Here is a 12,730-nt window from a genome sequence, read left to right as displayed (position 1 = left end):
GATGGATACGCGTTAGAACTTGATAATTAAATCTATTGAAAATGTGTACAATTAATATTAAAATATATTTTTGAAGAAATATATTTTTATTTTGTATTTTTAAAAGAAGGATACGAAACACATAGAAAACCACTGTTAGAAATAAATTTTCTTGGCAAATTTTAAGCATAAAAAATAAATAGAATTGCATAATTATTAATATCAATCAATTTTTGTGTTTCCTTCGTTATTTATTTATTATTTAGAGATATAATTTTGTCACATTTTTTCATATTAAAAAGATTAATACACATTAGTCGGAGTGGTTCGCTTATTTTGAACCACTAATAAAACCACTAGTGGTTTATAGGCGTTTGACTGATGCACCTGAATACTAATAGAAATCTATTGAGGGTGAAAACGAGTCTCATGTAGGATCCTGTCGAGATGAGGGCAGGCACAGTATGGCTATATCCCGCAGGCAAACTTTGTCTGCCCTCTCGAAAGACAGGTACACTCGGATTATTTGTTTTCACTTGCGCTTCGGAAATACAGCTTGGGGCAGGTGAAACGTGTCTGGTGCTTTGCAGATTCGACTTACCTGCTCCTCGACGGAAGGATCCATAATTCGCAAGGGTGATTTCACTTACTCTCGGCTTGATATTGTTTTTAGTGCCGAGATTTCTCTTTGAAAATTATTCTTGAAAAAATTCCTTGCAAATTTAATATACAAAGACAAATATTACAAATATCGCGATGAGCAAATCTTTGTTACATTTTTTCTTATGTATATTTTAATTTTTGCATTTTAAAATATTAGTGTAAATTAAAATTAATATAAATATAAAAATAGTGTTTTTATATTTTATGTTTTTATATATGTCATTTTGATCAAACTTTATATATAATATATATATATATATATATATATATATATATATATATATATATATATATATATATATAATATATAAAGTTATATAATATATATATATATATATCTATATATAATTTACAATTTAAATTTAATTTTTTAAATTTAATATGTTTGAAAATTTACCAGTTATCTCTCTAATCACATGTCATTTGATTTAATAGCCAATTTCATTTTCGTTTTTAACTCGCAAATTCAACAAGCCTCGTTTTACATACGGCCAAAAAATTATCGACCTTTCAAATATAGAATATAAAAATGTCATGGATCATTAGGCATACCGATCGACTGGTTTTCCTCACGTGGCATAACCGAGTCACTAGAGTGTGTCGCATATTGAGTATGATTAATTCGTGGAGGCACACAAGTGAGTTTCGTAAATTCCTCTTACATGAAATCAACAAAAACTAATTAGCAAGAAACAGTGTTTTTATTAAAGATTGTAATATTCATCGAACTAATGAATATAACGAAGTTAATTACAGCAGCGACGCTAACTGGAATGTCTCTAGCTTGTAGAGCGTGATTTCGCGTTCACTATTGCCAGCAGGCAGCTCTCTAATGAAAATTGAGGAAACGGGTAATTTCGCGCGTTTCCTGTTAGCCGCGGATTTAAACCGGTTTGCGAGCGCGGATTCGCGGACGTTCTCCTCCAGCAGGATCACTTGCCTCGCTTGGCGCTCTTTCCCTCCGTTAATAGTCCGATGGAAAGAAGCCCTCGTCTCTCTCTCTCGGGGGACCATCACGCCAGATCGGATAGACCTTTACAACCGGTTCTTAACGCGACCGTCAAATTTTAATTAATTCGAGACCGTTCGCGCGGTGTCCTGATTTAAAGCCCCCTCCCCGCCTTCCCTGTCTTGTATTCGCGCGAGCGCGCACTTCATCCCGGAGGCATCTCACGTGAAATTAATAATTCATGATCGTTTTGCTCGTCCACATCCTAGCGATTCGAGAGAACGGCCCGTCAGGTTTCGAGACCCGCGCCGTTCTTATATTCTCTCGGACGGAAATTTATACGCGCATATTTTATAGTCACGATATAATCGCAGGCATTGCCTAACGAAACGAAGAGTCGCGGCGCGTGTAACATGACAAATTTTCGGAGACGCGTTTCTGCTCCTTGAGCAGAATGAATCGGCCCGGTTCATTAACCAACAAACGACTCGGCATAAATTACTCGCCGTCGATTACACGTCGTTGATCTCCGATTTTATAGCGCGGAAAGTTACCGCTAATGTCGATGGGTATCGGCGATAACGCTTTCGTGTGAAAAGATGGAGAATCTACAAATCGATTAGCTGTTGAATTTTTTATTATTATAAATCGACGAGAGAAAATTATTGGAACGTAACTTGAAAAAAAAAACCGCTGTTTCTCTAAGCAAGAAAATTTCTTGGATGAAAAACAGATCAAACAGAAGTGATGGCGTACATTTTTGAAGCTGAAAGATTAATAATGTAATTAAGAATATAATTAAAATTTTATATAGCTATTGAAATATGCAGCTAAGCTTGCAGAAAATTTTCACGAAAATTACCGCGGCATTTAAGCTGTTATCGGCTCGCAAACGACGATGAATATCTCGCAGAAACTGCGCGTCATATTCCTATATTTATTCCGTGTCTCGAACGAAGGTATTAGATTATGCAAATCGCGTGCCGGACGAGTGTCGCGGATTCCATCAGATAAAACGTTATTCCGGAGGTGGAGCGCGCGATCCCCTTCACGTTCGACCGTGGCAAACATTAGAGGTGAGCGATATGACACGATCTTGATTAAAATACTACCTCTGGCATTCCGCTACGCGATAGTATCTCGCTTTATCGCGTCATTAACCGACGAGAAAAAGGATCTGCGAACGTCTGGATAATCAGACGCACGTTGTGTATGGAATGCACCTAAAAGTCACTCGAGAACACGTGTGTTTCTTTCCATCTATTTAGTTGGCGTCTACAGATACGCAGATTCTTTTTCGAGCTCGCAAATCTATTATATATGGTACAGTATTGTATATATATAATTATTATATATATATATATATATATATATATATATATATATACAATATTATTTATTATTATTATTATTATTATTAATTGTATATATTTATTTTTATAATAATAATAATAATTATTATTATTATTATTAATTATATATAATTATTTTTATAATAATAATTGTTATTAATTATATATGGTATATATATAATTATTGGACAAAAGCCTATATAAAGTCGAATATAGCATTGTACACAAGTAAATATTTTATTCGATAGCTATTGTTATTCGCTCGAAATGAAAAACAATAGACAAAGATCTGTAGAGAACAGACAAAAGTCTGTCAAGGATTTATAAACAAACTCGCTCACATGACGTATCGAACGGTAAATTCATAGTCAGTTTAGTTGTGGAAGGTCAGCAATGAGGACGTGTCTCTCAAGAATTAAATTTTATTAAGAACACGACATGTAAGTGATTAGAAAATACTATCCATATGCGCTAAATTTAATATCTTTCTGTTTAAGTTTAATGTATATATGTGAATATGTGAAGATATTAATATAAAAAAAACATATATATTACTTATTTTTATCATAGTACATATATACAAATTCATGCAATACTTCTATCTTGAGAGAAAATCTGTAAAGGAAATCTATCGTAAAAAAATACTTTTTATTCAAAGTAATAAATATCGCGTAATTACATAGTTTTTCGAAAAAAAGAAGCCACGTCCGCGAATTAGAGATCGTGACTATGAACAAGCAGGTTGGCAGACGAAGGACGTCGGGCGTTGAAAAGATCCTGGCTGTTATTTCAGAGCGCGACTTTTTACGTGGAATTTTCATTAGCATATAATTAATACATGAGCAATGACCGCGGCATTCTTTGCTCGCGTATGAAACTTGTATACGCACGTTCGAGAGAGAAGGGACCCTCGATGAGATTGCGAAGGGAAAGGAGAAGGCGAAGACGAGCGTGCAGGCTAAACTAAAACAGTAGTGGTGACCCCCGAGGGGCTGAGCAGGCCCAAACAAGAAGTCCCTTCTGACGTCACCGGCAGGTGCAAGCAGAAGTGCATCCTTGTCTCGCGCCTCTCTCCCTTTCTCCTCACCTTCCGCCTTCCTCTGCTTCTTTTTCTGCTTCCTCCTCGCGCACTCGCGTGTAATCGTGCCGATTTCGAGATCGAGATAATTCGACCTGTACTCGACGTCCACCGTGAATCCGGTTGGTTTCGTTGAAAATTTTTGACGTATGTGCATTACTCGAGCGCACTCGCTCTCTCGGAGCTTTAATTAATGATTTCCTTTGTGGTTCATTGAGTCGGTTGCGGATAAATTGCCGGAGTGATTGCAGGGGCGATATATAAGAGATACGCAATTTCGCAGACCCGTATTTCATAATTCGAAAAGTTGTATCAGAATAATCTGATGCTATCATATTTTTAATAGAATTTATTACCTATCAGCGCTAAATGTTTAAACACATTTTTAATTAATTTTCTTTATATATATATATATATATATATATATATATAAAATATAGTTTATATAAAATTAATTCGAAAACGTATATTGTTATGCAGTGATTTTATTAAAAAATTTTTCAATTGTTAATATATACAATTTCTAATTTTTTTTTATTTTTCGAAATAATTCAATATGCGAGCTCAAATTAGTTCGAGCTTAGTGTTATGGGGGATAATAGAAAAAAAACAGAGGAAATGCTTTGTCATAGAGATTTAAAGACTACCGAAAACTCGATCCTAATCTACCCCTAGTGCGTCTAATCGAAAGGCGATACGATTCCACTGATGGAACACTTCACCGATTGTAATAAAATATCTTACCGAGAACATTCCGTGGATTTCATGCCCGATAGCATCGTTTGTAAGTGGAACGACGAAATCCGAACGAGCTGCCAAGGTAGCTCCGTCTCGTTTTATCTCTCGAGGCGAAGGTAAACCGCATCCGCGGTTGGTACAGATGCAACGAGTTATCTCGGTTTTAAAATCGGTGCCATTACACATGAGCGCGCGCGAAAAAAGAAAGGAGACTGTTGATTTTTTTATTTTACGGGCGCGCATAATCTTGAGGTCGATTTGCTCGAATTATGCGATGTTATTACGTGCAGCGGTAATCATCGTGCAACATTATGCGTTTCTCGTTTTATTTAATTTATTAAACTCCATATTCTACTTTAGAAACAAGTTTTTCGAATTCTTAGTTCGAGATGTGCGATTTTCTTAATAAAACAAATGATGGTATTTGATGATATATGTGCGACGTGATTATGACCTCACGATTTGATTAAACAATCGTAAAAACTTCTCCATTTTTTTCTTTTGCACGAATCGTTATATTTTAAGTCTTGAAAAGAATATTGTGTCAGCAGATTATTTTTGCTTATTATCTTCCACGAAAAAAATCGATAATAGAAAAAGAAGAAAAGATGATGAACGAAGGCACATCAAGAAAAAGAGGATGATATTAAAAAAAAAAGAAAAACCTTGTTTATGCCGGGAGTGAAAAATAGTCCAACGACTCCCGCATTCGTTTTTTATTTCTCACTTTTACGGGGGTTGATAATCGTTTTCGGCAGGTAGATGCCTTTCTCAGATAGATTTTCTTGATTGGAATTTTATCTCTCATCTCGTGTATGGATCTGAATTAAAATGTACGAGGAGTTCGTAAAAAATTCGCGTTTTCTCTATACATTTTAGAATTAATCCACACAAATAATCATCTCATGGATTATATTTTCGCGTGCGAAAAATAATCTAAATACATAAAAATTTTATTATTCCTGAATAATCTCTATTTAAATATATGTAACTTTTTAATCCTTGTATATCATAATTTAAACTTGCAATTTTATTAAGTGTGTTAAATATATTTGTGTGACTAAAAATTAATTTTAATATTTTAATTTTAATTGTATTATTTTACAAATATATTCTACAAATATAAAAATAAAAAGAACACATTTCTTGAGAAAGGCTATAACTAATTAAAGTTTCATAAAATTTATTTTTTATATATTGCGCTAATTATGTCCAATGATCGAACTGTCGGCCTAGTTGCATGATTTTTTTTCTCACTTCGTGGCAAATGGGATGAATTTGTTTTTGAATAGATTCACGCACTACATGCTATTTTCGATGCTTATTAAATATTTTTTAGGGGGTGTGGAACCTACGAATCAATACAAATTTTGGTTATTAGGGCGGCACCGTGTGTAATCGGACCGAATTATATCTTGAATTACCGAGACACTCCCAACGGTTTCTAACGAGCTTTTTTTACAGCTCGTCAATATATAATTCGTAAAGCTCGGCGTGTTTTCGACGAAGCATTTAATGATCGCGTTGAAGTGCGCGATTATAATTTGCCGCACATTTCATTTTTCCTTTTTTTTTATTCAGCAATTGCGCCGGTCGGCCGGGACGCGTTTCATCATCGCAATAAAACGCACTGTTATTTTGTGAATTAACGTTTCGCTAATTTCTGCTGCAGGTGAAGCAGCAGCACGGATTCGACGATCAGGACGACTGAAGCGGATCGACAAGTTTGCATCGGTGTTGGTGAGTCTGTATCTTTTGTATCAAGTCTTTGTGCTAAGCATTTAACACGCTAGTCATAAATATCTCTCCTAAATTTTGGACATTTGTTATTATTCTTTGTTAATACGTCGTTGAAAACGCAAACGTGTTAAAAATATTGAAAAATAATTTTATTTAACAATATTCCGAGTTACATATATCTATCTATTTTTCCCCGTTGAAGTCTGCGCAATGGACGAATATTTCACTGTGCTTCTTCACGATCGAGCGATCCATCCTTCGCGGATAAATCCTTTATGCGCTTCGGCTCGCTCGCCCATCCGTCAGGAAACCACGCGGAATCCTTTGTCCCCTCGGACCGGTCCAGGGAATTTCCGTGGGTAGAATAAAAAGGGCCGGACCATAATAATGCCGCGACGCGCGAGAGGACCCTTTCGATCCCTTTGAAACGTCGAAGGAGTATACTAGGAGGGGTTGAAGACGGCCACGGGGGTGAATGCAATATTATTCAAAATCACGAAAATCTCCGGTAGAATTTCGTTATTTTCGAGGCCCATTCGGGATCGTAGATGCATATCTTACATCCTTGAATGGGCCACCGTACGGGGTAAGCATGGGGCCCATGTTTGTTCGACGTTTCTCTCTTCTCCCTCCCGCGTCACAAGGATCGAGGATCGAGAGTGATCCAGGTAAAAAGGGTCAAACGCGCTCACAAAGGACACCCCTCGCCCTCACACGCTCGCGAGTACATATGCGTGCAGCACGCAATCATAAAAGCGACATTTTTCGATCTTGCGCCGAGAGCGAATCGAATCGATTGAAAGAGAATTCAAGACGATTCAAGGGTTGATTTTTGTCTTCGTCTCGCCGGAAAAACCTGCCCTACGACTGCATATGGTGATATAGTTTCCGCAGCTGCCGTTACGTAGCCCTTTTTCCACATTTTCACAAAGCTTACCAGGTGCGCGGTTAAAATTAGAATAATAGGTATTATGAGTTTTTTCATAAAAATTCGAAAAAAATTAGTTCGCGAAGTAATATTTTAATGCACTTGTCGTTAGAGCGTCCCGGACTTCAACTCGGGAATCTTTTATTCCGCGCTTTAACCCTTTCACAGGTGCATCCCATCGGAAACCCTTTCCCTCGGTATTGTTCGCAGGTTTCCGCTAACTCTTTCGGTACATCGCTGGTTGGGATTTTGGGTTAGCGGATCGGAGGGTCGAATGAGAAATATTCTCATGATTAACGGTATACTAGAGTAATCTTTGATGAACTATTTACTTGATCTGGTGTAATGCTTTTGTACAGTATTTGTTACTGGTAATTTGATATTTCTGCTTCCTGATACTATTCACTCTTTCGATTATTTTTGTGAAAGATTTAAAAATAGAATTGTATTTTTAAAAAAGCATATATTGATTTTCTTAAGAATTCTATAAAATATTGTATTAAAATATTACTTCATATTTTTATCAATAAATTTAAATCATATTTGGAATTGCTTTCGGATATTTCTGGATATACAATTTGCATCACGAAAACATTTTTTAAAAATCTTCAAAAAATTATGAAAGATTAACGCGATTTTAGAAAATATAATACAAGTTTGATTGAATAAGAACTCGAAAAAAAGACTTTCTCAAATAGAGGCTCGCAGGTTTGAACAGTTTAGACACGTTTCGCCATTTCGCTCAAGAAGAAAAGATTTCTTCCTGTGTAACATGTTACATAAACTCGAAACGTTTGCAACATACAGGATCCTGCAGGTTCGAACCTGCACAAAGTATTCAACTGCTTTGACCGAGTTTCTTCACGTGTTGGCAGCAGACGAGACATATTGGAACTTGCACAGATCTTCCGCACAGATCAGTATTTGGGTCTCGTCCCAAAGTCTCGCGCGAAGGAAAAGGATCCTGCCGGATGCGAGGACCTGCCGCGTCGCTTGAAAAGCAAATCCAATACGGGGGTGGATGCGTTCTCGGGGTTGTGTGAAGAATCCCTTTTAAAAGGACGCGACCTAACTCTCTCGTGCGATGCTTCGACACGCACTTTTCAATGGCGAATTTCGTCATCCTAGATGCGCATAGAAAGGGGAAGGATTCGTATGGTTGCGGACAACTGTATCCGTGACGCATAAATTTTGCTCGGGGCATCCTCGAAATTTTCACTCGTTGCTTCCCTACTCTGGCTCTGAATATCCTTTCATCATCCGCATTAAATTCACAGAGAGTAATCTTCACCTTGAAATATGAATTCTTCGCATTCAATATGTGATTTATAATATATTTTTTACAATATTTACAATATTTTAGAAATTTATACATTTTATTAATATAAAATTTATTAATATAATTTATTAATATTATTAATTATATATTTTATTCATATAAAATATTTTATTAATTTTATTAATATAATTTATTAATATAATTATTTAAATTAATATAAGCATTTTATTAATATAAAATATTTTTATTTAAGATTATATGAAACTTCAAATTCTAAAATATTATAAACAATTGTTATTATAAAGAATTCTAAGTAGAAATATTAGAATTGCACGTATCGAATTTTATTGAAAGTTTGACCCTCTTAAATCGAAAACCACACGCCGTTAATAAAAATGTCAATGCATTCATATGATGAACTTGATAGGCTCCAAGATCAACACGAGAATCCTAATATCAAACATTACTAAACTAAGTATACCAAATTTGAGAGTCGGTAAACTTGTTGGAGGACCGTGCGGTGATATTCCTTCGATAACGACCTTTCGAATTCAAAATTCCCGAAAGTTTTTCGTCGAGAAATGTGGCTCCGAAGGAGTCCTCCGTTTCCATTTACCAGAGTCGCCATTATGCCCTTAAATAAACAGCTGTTCCTCGCAAGTCCTGCACCTATGTAAACACAAGATCCTGATGGAACTGCTCGGTCCGATCCTCGTGTGATTCATCCGACCGGGGTGAAGGAGAAAAAAAATCGAGCGCGAGGGAGGATAGTTTTGAAAGAGGAGTGTCGGAGGGAGGGGGTCGCATTGAAGATCGCAGGACCGTGAATCTGCCTCCGGGGCACGGATCCATTCTTAAAGGATTATCATTATAAATTATACATTTCCCTTCTTCCTTTTCTGTCGCCTTCTTGTGCGCTACCGTTGGTCGGATGACCGGTAGCGACTTAAGGATTTCTATTGCAGGATTAGCGTGGACCGTGTCATCGTAGTATCCTGTCTATTCGATTCGTTCTTCGGGAGCGGAGATGCTCGCGAACCTCTTCGCGCTTTACGATTTTTTTTTTTTCGTAACTACGCCGCTTACACACGAGTAGCATTCAGTTCAATTCGAATGCGTTTTATTTCCCCAAAGTAGATGTGGATTCAGTGATATTGCAGATCGCGAGCTTATAAATCCATTGGATTCGCGAAGCGTAGAAAATTTTAACAGACAGCATTTCCTGAGGCAAGTACATACGAGAAAGCGTATGAAAATCAGAATGTTTCGGTGCGAAGAGAAAATTACTCAGCAAATATATGTTTATTAATATTTTATCATATCCAAGTATCATACAAATAAATATAATAATATATATCACTGGTAAATATTGATAATATTTAATAGCAATTTTAAAAGAGAAGTGCTCATCGAATTCTATCAGTTTCATAATTAAAAATATTTTTTACATCCTATTTCATGTTATATTTAGAATTATTTTTGCTTGAAACATAAATTTTAATTTATTTTAATTTATTTATTTTTATATACATTATATTAAAACAATGATTCTCGCAAAAATAATTTAGACAGAAGGAAATTATGTTTTGCATTAAATTTTGTTTAAAATAATTACGACAGTCACAAAGTTTGCTTCCGAGATGTTTGTTAGAAATTGGCCAAAATTGCAATTTATTTTTATTTCGAAAGTTTTATTTATAATTTTCCCTCGGACAGAGAAATCTGCGCATGATGCAACACGACGTTTAATTTTGTCGCGATTTCTTACGAGTTGGCATCTATTGTGTATCGGGTCCACAAAACGCCCGATGCCAATTCACTCGTCGGCACGATAATGTTCTTGAAGAGTCGCCCTAAATCGTCAATGTACGATAACAATTATTCGAAAATGTTGGTTTGAACGTCAGAGGCGACAATGACTTTTCGCGAGGAGGAGACGACGGTCATCGCCGATGGCGTCTCCTTCGTCTTTGTGCGTCCACGGTCTTTTTTACGTACATGCGGAGGAGCAGTTTGATGGGTCTCTTTGGTCGCGGCTCGATCCTTTTCTCGAGCGCGAAGGGTCCTGTGGGCGGAGCGGTTGGCCGAGAAAGAACCTCATTCGGGTCCGGCAACAAGGATTCTCTAGGATCCTGACCAGCGGGATAAGGAACGAGCTTTCAAAGAGGCTGAAATTGAACACGTGCAAGGGTGAGTCAGAGCAACCAAAGGAGGAAACGAGAAGAACGTTGAAAAAGAAAGAAGAAAAAGCGGCCCTTGGAAGATTTCTACGTTAGATAACGTTATTCTCGCAGGGCTGCAGCTCTTTTATAAGCTCTATTGTGACTGTCATAATTATTTGAAGGAATATCGATATAGAAAATTAGTAATTAATTTTAATGTTTAAATTTGCGATAAATATTTTTAATGTTTCTGACATAAAAATGTATAAATGGCAGAAAGATATTTTATGAGAATATTTTTATGAATATTTTACATAATATTTTTATTTAAAATATTTAAGTAACAATTTTTTGATACTTATATTTAATTTTATATGAATAGATTATTGGATAGAAAATTTGAGAATTTAAATTTATATTCAAAGTTTAGAAAGCGAAACATTATTATTGATTTATAAATATGGATGAGAAAAAGATGAAAGAGGGACTAATCAAGATTAGTATTCAAAAAAATAACTATTCAGTTGTCAGTGATCTTTTTTATTTTTCTTCAAAGTCATATCATTTGTCATAAAAAAAATAATGATTCGGCAAATACTTTTCATTCTCAGAAAAAAATTACATATATATAATCTTTCGGAAATCTGACTTTATGAATAAAATTTTTGAAAACTTTTCTCAACATCCAAATGCGGCCCTGCGTGTCTTGAGCTCATCATCTATCTCGTCTGTCCTCCGGAGTCGAGACTCCTAGATATCCCTCCGTGCTAACCTATGCCTAGAGAAAAGCCACATTTTTTTTTTTTTTTCGTCCGTGTCCGGCATATCCATTAGAACACGTGCATCCACTGCCATAACAAGTGCCTCGTCGACGCTATAAACCCCCGAGGGGCACAAAAAACCGTGGTCCATCCAGCGAGATCCCGCTTCCTCTCCTTTCCTTTCTTCTTTCCCATTGCTCTCTACTGACCTTCTTCCTTGTAACATCCGAAATAGCCTAATGACTATTATAATCTCCCCGTACGTCGGTGGCATGATTTCTTTTATTCTTGGCGCAGGAGCTTCCAACGTAGGGAAAGAAATCTTCCGTGTCATTACATTGGCGTGATGAACAACAGCTCGAAGGGGGGAAAAATCCCTTCCGTGTTATTATAAGGTGATTTTGTGGCGTGCGTGGAAATTGGTATCTCTTCTCGCGTGAGACTCTTTTCCTTTTTTATACGCAATCTCCACGTGTTTGAAAGAGAAACTGGATTTTCCGTGGAAATCCATTTTCTTTCCCACTGTGTCGCATACCTGGATGCACACATAATATTTTTATCGACCGTCAGTGAAACAATAACGCGCTTATAAATTGTACAAAAACATGTCCATCTTTTCTAAAATAAATTTTTTCTTTAAAAAAATAATTAATTATATATATTATATAAGAATTATTAGAAAAGACTTCAGGCTACATTTTAAATTCCTTTATACATGAAAAATATAGAACGAAAGATACAGTTAAATTACGCGCTCGAAAACTTCCAATTACGTGCTTCCGTTTCAATGATTTCCGAAATATGGAAGGGCCTTTTAGTTCGATCAGTGTTTTGAACGTCGTTGAATCGTAATTTCGTAGTTTTTTGTGAATCACCGAGCGTGTGTTGCTCCTTTTCGGCGGCGATTTCCGCTTGAAAAAAAAAAACACCACAAGACCTTCGTCGCGAGTGTTCGAAGAGGAACCTTATTTCTTATCTCATGTCGCTTTCCTTTATGTTCTCCATGTTCTCCTAAATCGCGTTATGCGACGCTCGATGCAACATTATCGTCGCGCATCGTCTTGAAATCGTGTTATTAAATCACTTTTAAAAGATTTAATT

At 36.2% G+C, this 12,730-nt stretch overlaps 1 protein-coding gene across 7 annotated transcripts in view; it reads left to right on the top strand.

The window, feature by feature from the left end:
- Positions 1-12,730, top strand: part of LOC145962719 (tubulin monoglutamylase TTLL4) — a 137,620-nt gene that overhangs the window by 39,841 nt on the left and 85,049 nt on the right. For 4 of the 7 annotated variants that reach the window (XM_083083997.1, XM_083083993.1, XM_083083999.1 and 1 more), the window contains one exon: positions 6,432-6,499. The gene's annotated coding sequence lies outside the window, so the exon portion shown is untranslated. Of the gene's footprint in view, positions 1-6,431; positions 6,504-12,730 lie in introns of all 7 variants that reach the window. The other 3 variants (XM_083083996.1, XM_083083998.1, XM_083083994.1) reach the window with 1 other exon arrangement.

This window comes from Camponotus vicinus, unplaced genomic scaffold (assembly GCF_025532165.1).
Source record: "Camponotus vicinus isolate PSW18456_S1 unplaced genomic scaffold, iyCamVici1.0 SCAF_12, whole genome shotgun sequence".
Classification (NCBI taxonomy): Eukaryota; Metazoa; Arthropoda; class Insecta; order Hymenoptera; family Formicidae; genus Camponotus; species Camponotus vicinus.
This window is presented reverse-complemented; position numbering and strand designations above follow the sequence as displayed.